The following is a 20,466-nucleotide window of genomic DNA, read 5'->3' as shown; positions in this document are numbered from 1 at the left end:
AGCGAGACCATAATCGCTGCTTCTGAAAATAAAAACACATGAAAAGGCATCTACCCATTAATCTTTTGGGTGTTTCACATATAAAAATACTCTTATAATTAGCTTATATATACAATATGTTATTGGGCTCTGGTCATTTAAGAACGCTGGTTTACTCAGTGCAATATGCTTTTGAATTTAAATGCTCATTTTAAAAAGTAGATTATAGGCCTGGAAGGTGCTGTTATGGTTTGTTTAATCAGGATGCGAGACACATACACTTACTGTCGTGGGAAAAATTCTTGTGTCTGCACAAAAAAATGTTTCTGAATGAAGTGAATAGATCACATTGAATCTGTCTGTGTGTTGTAAAAACACTCAAGGCAGCACATTTAAGCTAAGAGATCTTTAGCTTAAAAGAAAGCTATGATAATGGGCATCAAAAAACAGAGTCTTAAACCACTAAGCTTTTCAGCTTTTCTTTCTTCAGGCATTTCTGAAGCTTATTTGCTGAAAATCTATTCAAGATCAATCACTGGGTGTTACCCTTTAAAATTGCCTGTATGTAAAAGACTAGCGATGAAATTTCCCAGTCTGTTATAAATTAATATAAGATTGTAAAGAGATCAGAAATAGATCAATGAAATTTCCCAGTCTGTTATAAATTAATATAAGATTGTAAAGAGATCAGAAATAGATCTTTTTGTGATGAGTTTTAAGATATTTATCATCTGAGTTGAGTCTTAACCCACCAAGTTTTATACCTTTTTGTGGGATATTCATAAACTTGAAATTTGGGAACTTACAAAAAGATGAAGACAGGCAACCATCGTGCACTTTAAGAATTATTTAATAGGGATGTGATTACAAATCTTGGCCATCCCCCCGCTCCCATCACCTAAAAATACACTCCATGGTATAGATGCGTATGTGTACTTATGTGTAAGAGAAAGAGAAACGGAGATAGATGGACAGAGAGAGAAATGTGTATTAGGAGGAAGTGCGTGGAAGTATGTTGCATGTGTGCTGTAATGAAGTATGTCCGAAGGAACAGATGTATGTTTGCCACTGGAAGAAATAGGCTTCCTCCTAGGAGTCTGTAACATCTGCTTGGCACTTTGGATGTCTTTAAGTATGTAATTAGAGCTTCAAATATGCTTTGGCTGGCAGCCATCCTTCCAGATGGGAACAAGACGTCTTTCATACTAGCTTGAATTTTTAATCTTTGCTAATGCCAGAGGCTCTTCTCTATCCCTATTTTTTAAGAAATAGCTTACTGGGTTATGGACTTTGACCAAAGGTATCTACTGCCACCATGTGGACTTTTTAAATCTTACAGCAGTTTGAATGTGGTTGGTGCACTACCTCGGAAGCAGGCTCTTTGGCTAAAAACCACCTAGTGGAGGAGAGGAGTTTTTTTTTTTTTTTTTTTTTTAATTTTATAATGATTTTTTATTATATTATGTTAGTCACCATACAGTACATCCCCGGTTTCCGATGTAAGGCTCGATGATTCATTAGTTGTGTATAACACCCAGTGCACCATGCAATACATGCCCTCCTTACTACCCATCACCGGCCTATCCCATTCCCCCACCCCCCTCCCCTCTGTAGCCCTCAGTTGAGGAGTTTTTAATGCACAAAGCAAGGCAGACACCGTGTCTCAGGATAGCAAGGAGTGTATTGTTTTACATGGTTGGCTACTGAAGTATGCAGAATGGGAAAAGCAGTGGATTGGGGATCGGAATACATACATATGTGTATGTGTATGATTTTTTTGTGTGATTTTTAAAAATGTCTGCTTTGCTGTAGAAGAATCCATTATCCACTCACTGTTGGGTATGTGAACAGCAAACACGGAAACTAAATAGGAGTAATTGTCAACAAAAGCCTCAACCTGCAAGCAAAGGACTAGAAAAATCCCTTATCAAGGGAGATCGTTAAAAATAAAAAATTACGTATAGGGGCAAATGTTACCATATATGTGGAAACGATGCTGACAATATAAAAACTAAACTACAAAATGCAAAATACAAAAAGTTTTCCCAAACATAATTCATTTTGGGGAAAACATAATGTTTTCTGCTTCAATAAGTTGGCAATACAAAAGTAGACATATTTTTAAGTCTTTTGTTAAATATCTCAAACATTTAGAAAAAGTGTGCCCTTGGATAACTGGGGCCAGTTCTGTCACCCGTGTGCTCCTGGGCATGCCACTTAACTTTCCAGTTATTCAGAATTGGGGTATTAAGTGTGAATTCCTGTTACTTCTTTTCATCTCTCTCAGTAGTGTGGGTGACTTAGAGAATTGATCTTTAAAAATCAGTTGAGTTTTTTGAATAGCTAGGTCCTGAGCTCACCTCTGAACTCATGCTCCCCTGATTTCCTCCCGGAAGTGATGGCAGTTTCCAGTTTCTTAGGTGTTTTCCAGAGGTATTCTGTGCAATAGGAAGGGTGGCATTGCGTACACACTTGAGTTTTTCTGTTGACCAGTGTGCCTTAGCAATCATTCCATACCAGCACACCTGGGCCTTATTCTTTTTGAATGTATGGTATTCCCGCATATGATTTCCAAAATATCTTTGGTTCTTCTCTGATTGGTCCTCCTCGATTTTTTTTTTAAACTGAAAACTTTAGAAAATTGTGGCGAAATGTACATAATGTAAACTTTATCATTTTAACCATTTTCAAGTCTGCAGTTTAGTGGCATTAAGTATATTTGCACTGTTGGGCATTGTCACCACCAACCATTTCCAGAACTCTTTTCATCTTCTCACACTGAAACCCCATAACCCATTAAACAAGAACACCCATTTCTCCCTCTCTCCAGCCCCATGGCAACCATCATTCTACTTTCTCTATGAGTCTGATCGCTCTGGGTACCCCATACGAGTGGGATCGCACAGCATTTGTCCTCTTGTGACTGCAGTATTTTATTTAGCATAATATCTCCAAGGTTCATATGGTAGCATATGAACTCTTCCTTTTCAGGCTGAGTGATATTCCAGCGTATGTACCTACCACGTTTTGTTTATTCATTCATCTGTCGATGGACATTTGGGCTGCTTCACCTCTTGGCTATTGTGAATAATGTTGCTCTGAACACAGGTATACACAAATTAAAAGCTTTTAAAAAGTTAGAAATTATTTCAAAGATGCAAAGTATAGAAGATGATAGAAATAGACATACAGGTGCTCACCACAAGGCTCCCAGCACCATCAAATCCTAGCATTTTGCTACGTGCTATTATTTTTAGGAGAAATAAACATGGTTTCTGCTGAAGCGCACTGTGTACCTCTCCCCAGTTCTAATCTTTCTCCCTCCCCAGATAAACTACACTCTTGAATCTGGTATTTATTGTTTTCATGTATATTATTATATTAATACCGTATGTATCCATAAACAATACATAGTGCTGTTTATGCTTTCAAAACTAATATAAATGGCATCATAATGTGCAAATGCCTTTGTATTTTTCTTTTATCTCAACATTTTGAGATTTATCTATGATGATACATGGAGCCATAATCTATCCATTTTAAGTGCTGTATAATGTTCCATTGTCTGCATATACCATAATTAATTCATCCTCCTGTTGATGGACATTTAGGTGGCTTTCAATGTTTCCTTATTACACACAATACCTCAGTGAATGTTTTTTACATATCTCCCTAGGCATCTGTATGAAAGGCTCCAGAAACCAAATCCTTGCTACATCATCTCGGAGCTCGTTAGAAATGCACCACCCCAGGCCCCACTCCAGACCTACTGAATTAGACCTTATCTTTAGTAAGGCCTTCCTTTATGTAAGGTGTTCATAGGTATATTGAAGTTTGAGCAATTGGTCTCAAGCTGAACCTGAGCAGTGGCACATTGGAATCACCTGGGAAGTTAAAAAAAAAAAAAAAAGCAAAACAACCTTATGCCTGGGTCATACCCCCAGAGGTTCTGACTTGATTGCTCTAGGGTGTGCCCAGGTCTCCAGGGATTTTTAAAAGCTCCTTAGACGATTCTAATATGTAGCCAAGATTTCGAATGACTGCTTGGACCAATACAACTGTTGACTGCATTATATGTGTCGCTTGGCTTTTGCTGGGATACCACTCCAGAAAGGCGAGTTTTACCCATAATGGGCTATGGCAGGCAGGTAGAGACTGTAATGGAACTTCTAATCCAGGAAATTATCAAAACACTAGAACAAATGCTTCATCCTATTTTAAGTACAATTCGTTTTTAGTCGACAGAGTTTAATTTACTTAACAAACACTTGGAAGGCACTAACTGTGTATCAGATAATCTCCTAGAAAGCACTTTATTAATATTATTTCTCTTAATATTTGTTGGAAAATTTCCTTTCCACCTAAGGGAACCTTGAAATTTTGCATGGGATATCAGTGCAGTTTATCAGAAAGCCAGAAGAACCTGTTAGGAAGGAGAAAGAACACCCTGCAAGATGGTGAACCCCTCTGCTTTGTGCCCAGAGAAGCCCTGCGGCACCCGTCTCTCAAACTCCAGCCTGGGACACCTGCAGAGAGAAGCTGGCCTCCACTCACCCGACAGGGCATGGTCAGGGAGCTCACAGAGCGACTGCTTCCCGAAGGAAGAGAACTCAGCGCCTTGTTGGTTAGTGGTATGAGCTTTTCTGCCCAACAGTATATCATTATAGTCAAAACTGGGAAAATTCCTGGGGAGGCTTGGGGCTAATTATTCATCTATCCCATCACTCTGCATTTTAGTGAATAAGTCGTACAACAGAGCTCTTAAGTCACAACTGGATTTCTAAGTATATTTATGTGACCTGAAGGAACTTTCTCAGAGACAGGAAATTCTTCTTTTCCGTTACTTAAATTCATGTACAATCACATAAGGATACATACATACATTTTTGCTGTCTAATATTCAACACTTTTGTAAAGGGGAAATACTCCTTAAACTCCCCATTTTCCCAATTCCACTTTCTATTTCCTAGAGGTAATGGGTATTATTAGCATAATGCTTATCCTTCCAAACCTTTTTCTATGTATTTCTAAGTATGTTGTTTTACACTTTATGGAGAAGAATTGCTATGCCCTCTACTTATAATGCTTATTATAGTGCTTCTTATTTAACCTTATACAATAATGCTGGCCAAGATGGACAGAAATCCAAATTTTTATGTTAAGTTGCTTGACCTTGGTCTCTTGGTAATTCTATTTCCTCTAAAACACGTTGGGGCCAAACAAAACATATCTGCGAGACAGATTCAGTGCTAGACTGCCGCTTTGTGGTCTCTGCTTTAAGAAGGCTTTGATTTAATTCTATAATAGAATTGAAATTTTTGGCGCTGGCTACCCAGTGAGTTTTTAAGCAAAATGATGTTATGGCAAGCTTTTACTTGGAAATATGCCCCTTCTTCACATGCTTGGCTTTTGTTCTTTGGCCCATCAGCCCATGAATTCCAAAGTGGCAAGCACCTGCAATAGGGCAGTTAGGAGGGAGCATAAAGATATGTCCTGAAAGCTGGCCCAGGCTCCCGTTCTCCTGATAGTGACTTTGCAACGTCCTTGAGCCCAGAGATGAAATCCTGTTTTGCTTGCCAGCTACCAAGTGATAAAATGGTGATCACATGCAAAGAAATCTGAAGCTGCTCATTCCCTTTCTTTGGTCCACTAAGAGGGACTTGGCAGGAGGGTACGTTGATGGAATGCTCAGTGGCATCAGGCAACAGTCATTCTGGCAGCCCCCAGCCACAGAACAAAATGACTCTTTCCTACGGCCCCTGCTGGAAACACAAACCCATTGGCGGGGTGCTAGCCTGTCAGCAGTCAGAGAGAATCCCTACAGAACTAAATTCATCAGTCCTCCTGCAGAGGTGGAAGAAGGGAGCAGAGGAAGAACAGTCTCACGCTCAGCAAATGAAAATCCGCCAGGCTGCTGGTGAGATGAGCCTCTGGCTCTAGAGAACAGGGAGTTCGGAAGCAAAAAGAGAGGCACCTCTCTCACCCCCAGGAAAGCCTGTGGCCCTACAGTTTTGTCCATTTAGAACAGGACGTATCTTTTCAAATATAATTTTGACACAGCAATGAACTCTTCAACGTTGGTTGTCTTAATTCTCCAGAGTATGTTTAAAAAAATTTTTTTTAAATGTTTTTAAACTTTTTAAAAAGCATCATATTTATTTATTTGAGACACACACACACACACACACACACACACACACACGGAGAATGAGCAGAGAGGGCTAGAAAAGCAGACTCCCCACTGAGCAGGGAGCCCAAGACGGGGCTCAATCCCAGGACCCTGGGATCATGACCTGAGCTGAAGGCAGACGCTTAACCGCCTGAGCCCCCTGGGTACCTGCGTGTAGAGGAGGTTTTCAGGCTGTATCCTGGGTGAATGAACTCACGGCTAGACCAGCACGTGGCTAAGTAAGAGGCTGCCTTACAACTTCCCTTCTGCTGCGATCTGGGAGGCAGGAAGGAGGTCACTAATCTTTGTGGTACAGGTGCAAACCTGTACGTGTGAAAGTGTTAATGCCCTGTGGGCAACCTTTGAGTGTAAAGGATCAAGAGCTAGTTGATCGATGTGCTCCACTTTTGTGTCACAGGTGGGTAAGGCCGAGGTGCGTTCTACGTCGTAATTCTACATAGCTCTTCAAGAATTACGTCGTAATTCTACATAGCTCCATACCCTGGTGGACAAAAGCCTGTTTCCGCAACAATAACGGCTTTCTCTCCTTCTTTCACTCTGCCTGATTCCTCACTCTCATTCCATGGGAACATCTCCTAAAATAAATGCTCCCCACTTGGGCCCCTGTTGCAGGCTCTGCTTTTAGGTGGGAACCGAGGCTAAGACCTCCTCCATTCCGAAATTTCCTAACCCAGCTTACTTGACTCCCTCAGTCGCCTTCCTGGCTCTGTAGGCATTGGCGGTTGTGACCCTGCCTTAGAGACACCTTGAGGAGCTCGTGGCCTGCGTCCAACACCATGAGCGCCTTGAGCCACTGACTCTTCAAGCAGGGCGGGCGGTAGCCAGGCTCGTGGCTGGCGCGGTTTCCTCTGCAGGACACCCACCCTTGCTGCCCCCCACCCATTTCCTGCTACCCTCCATTTCATGAAGCAGATTCCTACTTGGTCTTCAAGGCCGGCTTCAGTTTAGCTTCCTCTGTGGACCCTTCTCCACTACGCATCTTTAAAGGCCAAGGAGAGGGAGCTGAGGGAGAGGAAGAGATCTGCAAATGGGAAGAAGACACTCATGGGGCAGCTCTTGTTGGAGATGAGAATGGCATCAGCCCACCTCCAAAGAAGAAGGATCCTTCATTCTCTGAGGTGGGAATAACGATGGCAAACACGGACATGTACTACTGTGGGCCAGCCTCTGTTCGGTAGGGCTGCACAGGGCTTTCAAAATACTTAGTAAGTGTTAGCCTTTCTTCCAAGGACTGTCTAAGAAACGTGTATGTATAATTATTGTCTCCATTTTTCAGATTAGAAAATAGAGGCATAGAGAGGTTGAGTAACTGCCCAAGATCACACAGTTGGTGGGTAAGTCAGGTGCCAGCTAGTCTGGTTTCAGAGTTCATGCTCTTGACCGCTATATCTTATCACTTCTTAAGGGAAGCTAGTGTAGAAAATAAATACATGGGGAAAAGAAAGCTGAGATGGTTTATGTCTGTTGGCCTGCATTTTCTCAGTGAAACAGGAGACAAGGCCAGCTAACATGACTGTAGAAGGCAGTGACCCTGTTTGAATTTGACTAGGGTGAAAAAAAAAAAGAAGCAGGAAGAATAAATTGGTCTTTGTCTTATTTTGCAAAAGTTCCTGAACCGCCAGTAACACTTTGCCTGTCTCTTAGCGCATTGCCAACTATTTGGCAACTAAACTACTTTTACCAAATGGCATCATTCCTCTTTTGTTGGTTTTCCCTGTAGCACTTCCAGAAAGCACAGTACTCGAGGCTCTGGTATGTTTCGGAAATGATAGTTACAGGAATGCACCTCAGACTGTTTGGCAGCCTCAGTCTGGCAGGAGCTTGCTTCTGGGGAAAGGACCTTTGCTTTTCCCAGCATTGCTGTAAATACTGAGGAAGGATTTGGGGGTGTTTTGTAGTCTGACATAGGCTGGGTGATTTCCAGAACAGAGGCATCAGATCTCCATGAGAATGGAAAAGACGTCCCATACCTAGCAAATTCTCATCCCTGGGAGGGTGGCTTAGCCACAGCCGTGCACCCCCCCATGGAATGTGGTGGAGACCTGGGAAGTTTTGCTTCTAATTGTGCTGTTGCCTGCTTTATACGACCCTCTTTGAGGTTTTCGTATCTGCTGCCATTAAAGAGACTTAATATCCTTGGTGTCTGTGGGAATCTTTCCACCATCTCATCACCATCCTGTGGGGACACACAACCGATTTACCACAACACAGGCAGGAATATAGTTGTGTGGGGCCATGGTAGGTTGGGGACCTGGTGGGGGATGTAATACTCAAACTTATGAGATTTTACCAATTTAACCTGGAGCTTAAACTGAAGTAAACAAACCCACGTGTGGATGCGTATGTGGGTAAAGTAATGGAAAAGAAAATGTGGGAAAGGGAAATGGCGTTTTCTGATTTCCCTATTATGGCTGTTTTTTCCCCATTTATTTTTGGGAAACACTTATCTGTCGTAGTGTTATATCATCCTTACCTTATTGAGAAGCCTAAAAGCCCTTCAGTGGGGTAATCACCTTTCACTCACGCGATGTCACAAAAGAGAGAACAAGAAGGAGGACTAAAAGGCAACATTCTATGTCATCGTCAATATCTTTCATCAGTGTTCTATGGTTTTCAGAGTACAGGTCTTTCACATCTTTTTTAAGTGTATTCCTAGGTACTTTTTTTGTACAATTGTAAATAGGATTGTTTTCTCAATTTCTCTTTCTGCTGCTTCATTATTAGTGTATTTGGAGACTTTAGGGCTTTCTATATAGAGTATCATGTCATTTGCAAATAGTGGAAATTTTACTTCTTCCTTACGAGTTTGGATGCCTTTTATTTCTTTATGTTGTCTGACTGCTGTGGCTAGGACTTCCAGTACTATGTTGAATAGAAGTGGTGAGAGTGGACATCCTTGCCTTGTTCCTGACCTTAGGGGAAAAGCTCTCAGTGTTCCCCCATTGGGGATGATGTTAGCTGTGGATTTTTCATATAAGGCCTTTATCATATTGAGGTAAGTTCCCTCTAACCCTACTTCGTTGAGAGTTTTTATCAGGAATGGATGTTGTACTTTGTCAAATATTTTTTCTGCATCTATTGAAATAATCGTATGGTTTTTATCCTTTCTCTTATTGATGTGATGTATCACGTTGATTGATTTGAGAATATTGAACCGTCCTTGCATCCCAGGAATAAATCCCACTTGATCATGGGGAATGTTTTTTAATGTTGTTGGATTTGGTTTGCTAGTATTTTGTTGAGGATGTTTCACATCTATGTTCATCAACAGACACATGAAAAGATGTTCAACACCACTCATCATCAGGGAAATACAAATCAAAACTACAATGAGGTATCACCTCACACCTGTCAGAATGGCTAAAACCAAAAACATAAGAAACAAGTGTTGGTGAGGATGTGGAGAAAAGGAACCCTCTTACACTGTTGGTGGGAATGCAAACTGGTGCAGCCCCTGTGGAAAACAGTATGGAGGTTCCTCAAAAAGTTAAAAATAGAGTTACCTTATGATCCAGCAATCACACTACTGGATATTTACCCAAAGAATACAAAAAACACTAATTCAAAGGGATATATGCACTCCTATGTTTATCCCCTATGTTTACTGCAGTATTATTTACAATAGCCGGATTACGGAAGCAGGCCAAGTGTCCATCAATAGATGAATGGATAAAGAAGATGTGGTATATATCTACAATGGAATATTATTCAGCCATGAAATCTCACCATTTGCAACAGCATGGATGGAGCTAGAGAGTTATAATGCCAGTGAAAAGAGTCAGTCAGAGAAAGACAAATACCTTATGGTTTCACTTGTATGTGGAATTTAAGAAACAAAACAAATGGGCAAAGGGAAAGAGAAGGAGGGGGCGGGGAGAGTAGAGAGTGAGAGAGGGAGAGCAGGGGAGAGGGGGAGAGGGAGAGAGGGGAAGAGGGGGAGAGAGATAAACCAAGAAACAGACTCTTAATTATAGAGAACAAATGGATGGCTACCAAGGAGGGGGTGAGGTGTTGGGTGAAACAGGTGAAGGGAATTAAGGAGCGCACTTGTCCTGATGAGCACCAGCTGATATATGCAATCACGATATCCTGCACCTGAAACTAATGTAACACTGTATGTTAGCTATACTGGAATTAAAATGAAAAACTTAAAAAAAGGCAACATTCTAAAAACAACCAGAGGGCTCTTTGGCCTTGGAGGCTTCTTGGGATGGAGACTGTAGTTCTCAAGCTTCAGGGTGCAGTAGAAGCCTGAGCGTTTGTTCTTTAGCCCCACCCTCCATGATATGGATCAAGTAAACCAGGGCTTGAGTCCAGGAGTCTGCATTTTGAACACGTACGTAAGGTGAACCTGATGGAGGGAGGCCTACAATGGTTTAGAGGGAATGTTTATGTTTTGTTTTAAAAGATAAGAAAATAGAGGTGTCTTGGGGGCTCAGTTGGTTAAGCATCTGCCGTGGGCTCAGGTCATGATCCCAGGGTCCTGGGATGGAGCCCGTATTGGGCTCCCTGCTCAGTGGGGAGTCAGCTTCTCCCTCTGCCTCGCCTGATGATCCCCCTGCTTGTGCTCTCTCTCTGTGTGTCAAATAAATAAATAAAATCTTTAAAAAAAGGTAAGAAAATAAATAAAAAGAAGGCATTGCTTTAATGCTTCAACCCATTGTTGGGATTAGTAAAATGAGTAGACTGGCACTATATTGATACTTTGGGTGAGTTGGAAAAGTTTGTGTTTTTGAGGATATGGTTTTCATTGTCTTAGTTGTCAATGTTTGTTACGTGTGTAGAGACATTCATAGTATTTCCTTCTTATCCTTTTGCTGACTGTAGAGTCTGTAGTGATAGCTCCATTTTTATTCTTGATATTGGTAACTTGTGTCTTCTCTTTAATTTTTGTCAGTCTTGTTAGAGGTTTGTCAATTTTTAAAAGTTTTTAATTCCAGTTAGTTAACATACAGTGTAATATTAGTTTCAGGTGTACGATGTAGTGATTCGACACTTCCATACAACACCCAGTGCTCATCATAGCAAGTGCACGCCTTCATGCCCATCACCCATTTCACCCCCCCACCTACCACCTCTGCTCTGGTAACCATCAGTTTGTTCTCTAGAGTGAAGAGTCTGTTTCTTGGTTTCTCTCTCTCTCTCTTTCCCTTTGCTCATTTGTTTCTTAAATTCCACATATGAGTGAAATCGTATGGTATTTGTATTTCTCTGTCTCTTTTTGCTTAGCATTGTACTCTCTAGCTCCATCTATGTCATTGCAAATGGCAAGATTTCATTCTTTTTCATGGATGAATAATATTCCATTGTATATATATCCATATACCACATCTTTTTTATCCATTCATCTGTTGATGGACACTTGGGCTGCTTCCATAATTTGGCTATTGTAAATAATGCTGCAATAAACATCCTATTGAATTGGTGTTTTTGTATTCTTCAGTCAGTTTAATCTCTCTCTCTCTCTCCATGTATTTCACTTGAGACTTCCTCTTTGACTCATGAATTATTAAAGAGTAAAGAATATGTTAATGTCCAAGAATTTGGAGATTTTCTTATTTTTCTATTGTTGATTTCTAGTTTGATAACGCTGGTCAAAGAACAACTCTGCCTGATTTCACTTTTTTTTCCGAAAGATTTATTTATTTATTTTGAGAGAGAGAGAGAGGGAGAGGGAGACAGCACACACAAGCAGGAGGAGCAGAGGGAGAATCTCAAGCAGGCTCCAGGCCCAGCACAGAGCTCGACATGGGGCTTGATCTCATGGTCCTGAAATCACGACCTGAGCCGAAAGGAAGAGTTGGCACTTAAGCGACTGTGCCACCCAGGCACCCCTGATTTCAGTTTTTAAAAATTTGCTGAGTTTTGTTTTATGGCTGGAATATGGTCTATCTTGATATATGTTCCATGGGAACATGAAAGGAATGTGTATTCTGTTATTGAGTGGAATAATTGATACATGTTGATTCAGATCACGTTGATCAATGTGTTTTTGAGTTCCAAATCCTTGCTGATTTTCTCTCTAGTTGTTCTAGTAATTACTGAGAGAGGAGTGTTGAGATCTCTATCTGTGATTGTGGATTTGTTTGTTTCTCTTCTCAGTTGGATCAGTTTTTGCAGCTTTATCGTTTGGTGTATCTATATTTAGGACAGCTGTATCTTCTTGGTAGATTGACCCCTTTATCATTATATAATGCCTCTCTGTCTCTAGTATGTTTCTTTGTTCCAAAGTTGTCTTTATCTGATATTCGTACAGCTACTACTGCTTTTCTTTGATGAGTATTTTCATGGTAAATTTTTTCCATCCTTTTACTTTCAACATGCTTATATTGCTATATTTAAAGTGAGTTTCTCATGAGAGACTATGGACTATGAGAAACAAACTGAGGACTTCAGAGGGGAGGCGGGTGGGGGAATGGGATAGACCGGTGATGGGTAGTAAGGAGGGCACGTATTGCATGGTGCACTGGGTGTTATACGCAACTAATGAATCATCGAGCCTTACATCGGAAACCGGGGATGTACTGTATGGTGACTAACATAATATAACAAAAAATCATTATTAAAAAAAAATAAAGTGAGTTTCTTGTCGACAACATATAGGTAGGTGATGATTTTTAATCCACTCTGTCAATCTTTGTCTTTTAATTGTTGTATGTAGGCCAGCTCCATTAAATGTAATTATTGGAATGGTAGGGCTTACATCTTCCATTTTATTTTGTTTTCTGTTATTTTCTCTGCTTTTCATTTCTCTGTTTTCCTTTTCCTACCTTCCTGTGGGTTACTTAAACGTCGTTTAGATTTGAATTTGATTTATATATAGTGTTTTGGTACCATCTGCATTATATAACCTTTATGGCGGTTGCTTTAGGTCTTACATTATATACACCTTAGTTACCACAGGTTACTGGTGTTGTCTTTTTACTCGTTCAAGCAAAGTATAGAAACCTTACCCACTGTTATGTTCTTTTACCCTCCACCATTTGTAATTGTCTTGATGGTTTCCTTCTATACATTTAGAACCACAACAGATAGTGTTATAATATTCGCTTCAACCCTCTAACATAATTTAGAAAATGAAGAGCAGAAGGAGTCTATCATATTTACCCATATTTTTGGTTCTTGTGTTTTTCCTTTTCTCCTGATATTCCAATATCCTGATTTTTTATCATTTCCTTTTTGTTTCAAGAACTTCCTTTAGCTGTTCATTTAGGGTAGGTCTGCTGGTGACACGTTCTCTTAGTTTTCTTTCACCTGGGAATGACCCGATTTTCTTTTCCTTCATACAGGTTATTTTTGCTGGGTATAGGATTTTGGGTTGACAGTTCTTTCTTTCAACATTTGTTATGTCACTTCCTCTGGTCTCCAAGGTTTCTGATGAAAAATACACTGTCATCCAAATTGTTTGCTCCTATAGATAACGTGCATTTTTTCTCTTACTGCTTTCAAAAGTTTGGTGTTTTTTTTTTTTTTTTTTTTTTGAGAAATTTGACATGCTGTGTCTTGGTGTGGATTTCTTTGAATTTTCCTCTTTAGGATTTTAACACTTCTTGAAGCAGAAGGTTTATGTCTTTGCTAAATTTGGGAAGTTTTCAGCCATTACCTCCTTAAGTCCTTTTTCAGCCCCATCTTCTTTCTCCTCTTTTTACAATTCTGGTAATACAATTGTTTGAGTTCTTTGTATAGTCCCACATGTCTCTGAGGTTATGTTCATTTCTTTAAAAATCTATTTATTTTTGATTGTTCAGATTTGATAATTTCTATTGCTATATTTTTTTCTATTTCATTGATTCTTTCCTCTGTCACTTTCATTCTCCAGGGCAGTGGTGAAGATCCTGCCTCATCTGTAGGCCTCCTCTGACACCACCAGTGGGGAGGGTGGGGAAAGTCCAGGCTCCCATGGGATCTCTCCTGACACTGCTGGAGGGAGGCTCATTACTGGTTGATGGGGATGAAATTAAAGGCTTTTATTTGACCTTCTTGGACACAACTCTGGCAGGGGTATTGGGGTGTCTGGTGAAGGGAAGGCTGGGCTTCCTACTCAGCCTTTGTTGTCATAGGTAAGGTGGGGACAACAGTGTTTTTCTGTGGTGTTTGGATGGAGTAGAGCAGTTATTGTAAAAGTTTTCTATCTTGCTTGCCTCCCCCTTTCTTAGTCTTTTAGCAAGACATTAGGCTTTTAAAAAATCTGCATTTGTTGGTGTTTACTTGGCACCTGGCTTCCTTAGCTGCAAGTCTGAGATATGTGAGGTAAACAGAAAATCCAGAAAACTTATGACCATATTATTCCTTGGGTCTTGGGATCCCTAGCTGTTCTGCTTTCTTTTCTCCACCTTTCTGATTGTTCTTATGTTTGTTTTTCATAAAATGTTCCAAGCTTTTAGTTGTACTGAGCAGAAGGAATAGGGAAAGGTACACTTACTCCATCTTCCCAGAAGAAGTTCAGAGCTTTGCAAATAAATCTACACACACACACACACACACACACACGTGAGCTATGAACTCTAGCTGCTATTTCTACTTAACATTTTATTGTAGGGATTCTCTGTAGGCTGTACTGCCTGAAAAATGCCACTTTTAATTGCTGTATAATATAGCATTGTTTTGATGGGTCTCAATTTATTAAATTAATCTCTTATTTTTAAAAATATTTAGGCTATTTTCAATTTTTCACTCATTTGGGTAACACTAAGTAAGCACACTTTTTTCATAATAAGTGCCTGATTTTCTAACTATTTTCTTAATGTATATTTCTGGAAGTGTAGTTGCTAGAAGAGAGGGTATGAAACATTAAAAGGTCCTTGGTACACAGTTGTACTGATTTGTACTTATTTGACTTCTAAGAGCAGCATTCTCCTAAGAGAGAATGCCTGACTTACTATGCTCTGAAGTTAAATACTATCAGTTGAAAACTTTGCTGATTTAATGGGGAAAAAGGAGGACTTTAAATAGGTTTTCTTTGATTAATAGTGAGGTTGAGCATCATTACAATGCTAATTCAGTAACTTTACCAAAAACGTGGTAGTATAAAGAATAAATCACCATATTTAGGAGATTTAAAGCTTGATAATATAATCATGATATGATCTTACGGTATAATATGATAATGTATCATGATATAATATTACATGACTCTCTATATATGATAAATTACATAAAATTACACACACATACACAGAAACACATACAAATGAGTGCATATAAAACAGGTGAAATCATACACTTGTTGTGATGAGTACTGGGTAATGTATGGAAGTGTTGAATCACTATACTGTATACCTGAAACTAATATTACACTGTATGTCAATGAATTGGAATTTGAATAAAAACTCAAAAAAATGCAGGTTTATTTATTTATTAAAGATTTTATTTAATTTTTTGAGAGAGAGAGAACATTAAGGGGAGGGGCGGGGGCAGGGCAGAGGGAGAGCAGAGAGCCCAACTTGGGTCTTGATCCCAGGACCTCAGGATCATGACCTGAGCTGAAGACAGGTGCTTAACTGACTGAGCCACCCAGGCACCCCCCAAAAATTCAGGTTTTTTTTTTTTTTTAAAGATTTTATTTATTTATTTGACAGAAAGAGAGACAGCCAGTGAGAGAGGGAACACAAGCAGGGGGAGTGGGAGAGGAAGAAGCAGACTCCCAGCAGAGCAGGGAGCCTGATGTGGGGCTCGATCCCAGGACCCTGGGATCACACCCTGGGCCGACGGCAGATGCTTAACTGCTGAGCCACCCAGGAACCCCCAAAATTCAGGTATTTTTAAAAGGAAAAAAAAAACCCAGGTGAAATCTGAGTAATATCTGTGGCTTGTACCGATGTTAATTTCTTAATTTTGATATTATACTATAGTTGTATAAATTGTAACCATTGGAGAAACTTCTTGATGGGTACGTGGGACCTCTATGAACTATTTTATGGAAGTTGATAATCGGTATCTTCCATCTTATTTCCATAAACATTATTTTGGAGTGTCTGAACCAGCCTTGCTCTTGAACCAGTTTCTTCCAAAGTTTCTCCGCTTATATCAGAGACAGGAAAAGTCTCTATTCTGGTCAACAAACCTGAATCTGATATGGACAGTTGTCCTTGCTCATGGGGGGGCCTCACCCCTGTTGGGCATATCAGATATCTGGCCTGGACAGTGCTTCATACCTAGCTCCTGACTCTACTTTCCACTTCACTATTCTGCTGGGTAGGAGACTGTATCTCTTGCCATTTGAAAATAGTCTGTTCTGTCCTTTGTTTTTCCCAGAAGAGGATCTTGTAATTTTCAACAGAACTTGTGACATTGGGGGGTTATGAAGAATATTGACAGGGTTTTCTCTGATCAAAAGTAAGAACAGGCATATAAAATGATTAACTTTTAAAATAGTAAATAACTTTCTAAAACTATAATAGTAGTAAAGAAAAATTTCTACTAGAAAGAGATCAGTGTGTAAGAATATTCCTAGGCTGTCAGGATTTTTCCCTGTCAAGCAGGACCAGAGTCAGGACTTGAAAGGTTGCTTTTGAATTATGTCTGCTCCCATCATAATATACAACTTTCATCATTCTGACTTGGGTCATACATAAAGCATACTCAGTTAGATAGCAAAGTTAATGTGCCTTGCAGTTATATTCTCAAAGGACAGAATTGGCAAACTATTTTATCCAAAAGAGGTGAGGCTTTGGAAATAAACATGTGTGTTGAGATCAGAGAAGGCAACGGTCTCACTGGACCCTGAATTAGTAGGAGGGGGTTTGGAGTACCATGTCCAGTCTGTGGTATCATACTTTAATGTGGCAACGATATGCTAGTGCACGTTCTCAAGTGTGGCCTTAGGCTACCTGCATCAGGAAGGGAGACCTACACATTCTGGTTGAGGGCCCACCCCAGATATCCTGACTGCATTAGAACGTGGCGGGGGGTTGGGAGACTGGCAGTCTTCATCTTTAACAAGCATTTCAGGTATTCTTAAGCACACTGAAACTTGATGTCAAAACATAGCCTCTAGGGTTTTTGAGAGCTCTAGAAACCATGCCATCTGAGTTTCAAAGGGAACCGTAACTGGTTTGGAGAAAAGCAGGCTTGTAGAGGGACTGGTAACTATCATGAGATAGACAGGTCCAAGACCTGTCACGGACACTTACTCTCATTATTGCAGAAGTCCTAGGTTTAGTAGATGTAAGTTATACGGTGGCAGATTCCAGCCTGATGTAAAAAGAAAAAAAATTATTTTAAATTAGCTTTTAAAAATGTAAGACTGCCTTGCTAGTACCCTTCTGGACACTGGAAAATTTCAGTCAAAGGGTACGGAGGCATGTTGAGCAGAATCAGTGTCTGTATCTCTAAAACTTTTCCCAAGAATCTGTGACCCCACATCACTCAGTTGGTTCTTCTGCATTTGGGGTGTATGTCCCCCAAATCTACAGATTTTATATCTGCCCTTGTTAAGTCTTGAAAAACCAGTGTGTTAGCTACTTTGTGTTTTGAAGTACTATTTTAGATGAGACTTAGCCTTCTTGAGAAGTTGTGCCTCTTTCTAGACCCCAGAGGTCTATCTAAAGAAAATTTCTAGGCACCACGGTGTTATTGACGCCTTCCATTATTCCTCTGCCTCTTAAATGGCAGCCCTGCTTTGCAGGAAAGTGTCACTGACAATGACGCCTCATATTTCTTACCATTTTGTAATTACAACCCCTTTCACCCCTCTACTTTACTTTTGGAAAAATATCAGGGGTTATTTCTGTCTATTCTTTCACTTTTCTGAGATGATTTTGGATTTGTTGCTTAGAGTAAATGTCTGAACTCAGGGGTCTGGGATTACTCTTGGACCTTGAGTGGCTACTGTGAATTGAGGGTATCTCTTATTCATTCCATCTATGTCCATGAAGCTTACTATCAGCAAGTTCAGGGACAGAATGGTGTGCATGCTCCCATACACTGTGTGTGTGTGTGTGCGTGTGTGCGTGTGATGAGAACTGATTGAAATAATAGGCCCCATGATCCTCGTCTTGCTAGGTGTCCTAGAAGATGGGGAGAAGGGTATGATGAGAGAGGGAAGTTATACTTTCCAAGTTAATACTATCACCATTTATCAGAAGGACAAATTATAGGAGAAGGCAGGGTCCATATTTAGCCAGCGTTTTCAAAAAGGAATTGACACTTCCAAATCAAGGGAATGTGCATGGTCCCTGATAGAGGATCTTTTCCTTGGCAGTGACATGCTGTGGCTTTGTGTAGAAATGCCTAAATATCCCTTCTATTGTCAACAGTTCTGACACCACATGTGTGGGTTTTCCACACCAAGCAATTCTCCAGTTCTCTGTCCACACAACCTGGATGTCCTACACTTTAATTAAACTCTCATACTAACCACCCAGAGTTAAGAGAACTCACAGTCCCATAAGACTGCCCCCAACTTAACATGCCAATTGCAAGTAGTGGGTCCCCACGTAACCCACACTTTGATGTGACTTGACTACAAGTCAGAGGTTCCCATGACCCCCTCCCCAGGTTCAGTCATTTGTTATAAGGGCTCACAGGACTCAGGAAAGCACTTTACTTACTATTACCAGTTCAGTATAAAGGATATTATATAGGATACAAATGTACAGCTTGATCAAGAGGTACACGAGGCAAGATCCAGAAAAGTCCTGAGTGCGGGAGCTTCTGTCCCAACGGAGTTTGGGGTGTGCCACTTTTCCTAGCACACGAATACATTCACCAATCTGGAAGCCCTTAGAATCCTACAATCTACGTTTTTTTTTAATGAAGATTTCAACATGTAGGCATGAATGATTAAATCATTGGCTGTTGATGATTAACTCAATTTCCAGCCCTCCCCCCCCCCTTAAGGTCAGGAATGGGACTGAAAATTCCACCCTTCTGATCACATGATTGGCTCCTTTGGCAACTTAGTCTTATTCAAAGCTATCCAGCACAAACTCAGGTAGGGCTGGAAGGGGCTTATTTTGAATAACAAGACACTTCTCTCACCCCTATCACTCAGGAAATGACTAGGGTTTTTGGAGATCTGTGCCAGAAACTGGGCATGAAAATAAAATATAAATTCGTTATTATATTAGAGTTTCATTTATTCTTGTTTTGTTTAAACTTTCCCTTTCTTAAAAATAGATAACTACTCACAATGATCACTTACCATGGGAGAAGGTGATTAACTAATGAGGTTAAACTATTTGAAGTTCTTGGAGAAGATTGCTTTAGAAGAGAAAGCCTTATTAGTATTGAAAGTGTTAATTACCCTTTTTGTAATGGTTACTTTTTCCTAAATAATTATTAACAAATTCTGAGATTTTCATCCCCATTAAAAAAATTATATATCATATCTATGTTTCCTGTATAGAGCTGCCAATTCTGGAGTCCTTGCTGAAGCTGGGGGCTACTCGCTGCAAGTCGCCTGGTCTTTACCTCTCACATTACCAAGTCTTTCACAGTCCAGCAAGTGTGCTCACGGACTTTGTCTCCCCGGGCCCTGTGGTGACCTCGTGAAGAAGGCTGAGGCTTAGGTGGCTGGAACTTTGAGGTTTGCCACTATGTGATTCTGCTGTTCAGTGAGCTGAAAACCCTGGTCCAGACTTGCTTTGTCTGTGCTTTTGCAGCCTGCCCCTCCCCCCCACCTGCCTGTGGAGGGGACACTCTGTGCTGTGCCTCACTGCCTTCCTCACCAACTCTTCCTATCAATGGTAGGGGAGTCTATGCCACAGCAGGGTCTTCTCGACTGAACGACAGCATCTGAAGAGTCTGTGTGATTATTTTCGAAAGGGTCTCAGTGATGGGTTTTGAGTGTTCTTTCCTCTTCTTATGTCCTATTCTCTTTATTTCCTGGAGGGTGAAGAATGAAGAGGGTGAAAATGGAAAGCAACAAAAATCTCATTGATTTGATCATTTTCTAGTTGTAATCAGAGAGCGTGAGGCGTACGGTAGATGATCAGTACAGAGGTGATGAATAAATGAAAGCACAACAACCCTTGACATCCGTACTGGAAGGCGGTCTGTGTAAACGTGGTGGTGTGAGCTTTGGCCCCACACTAACTGGGTCTGAATCTCAGAGGCTCCATGTGATAGCTGGGAGATCTTGGGCAAAATGACTTATTCTCTGCCTCAGTTTCCCTTCCCTTCCCTTCCCTTCCCTTCCCTTCCCTTCCCTTCCCTTCCCTTCCCTTCCCTTTTCCTTCCTTCCTTCCTTCCTTCCTTCCTTCCTTCCTTCCTTCTTTCCTTCTTTCATTCAAGATTTTATTTATTCATCTGACAGAGAGAGAGAGAGAGAGAGAGAGCACAAGCAGGGGGAGCAG

This window comes from Ursus arctos, unplaced genomic scaffold (assembly GCF_023065955.2).
Source record: "Ursus arctos isolate Adak ecotype North America unplaced genomic scaffold, UrsArc2.0 scaffold_4, whole genome shotgun sequence".
Taxonomy (NCBI): domain Eukaryota; kingdom Metazoa; phylum Chordata; class Mammalia; order Carnivora; family Ursidae; genus Ursus; species Ursus arctos.
Note: the sequence above shows the minus strand (reverse complement) of the source record.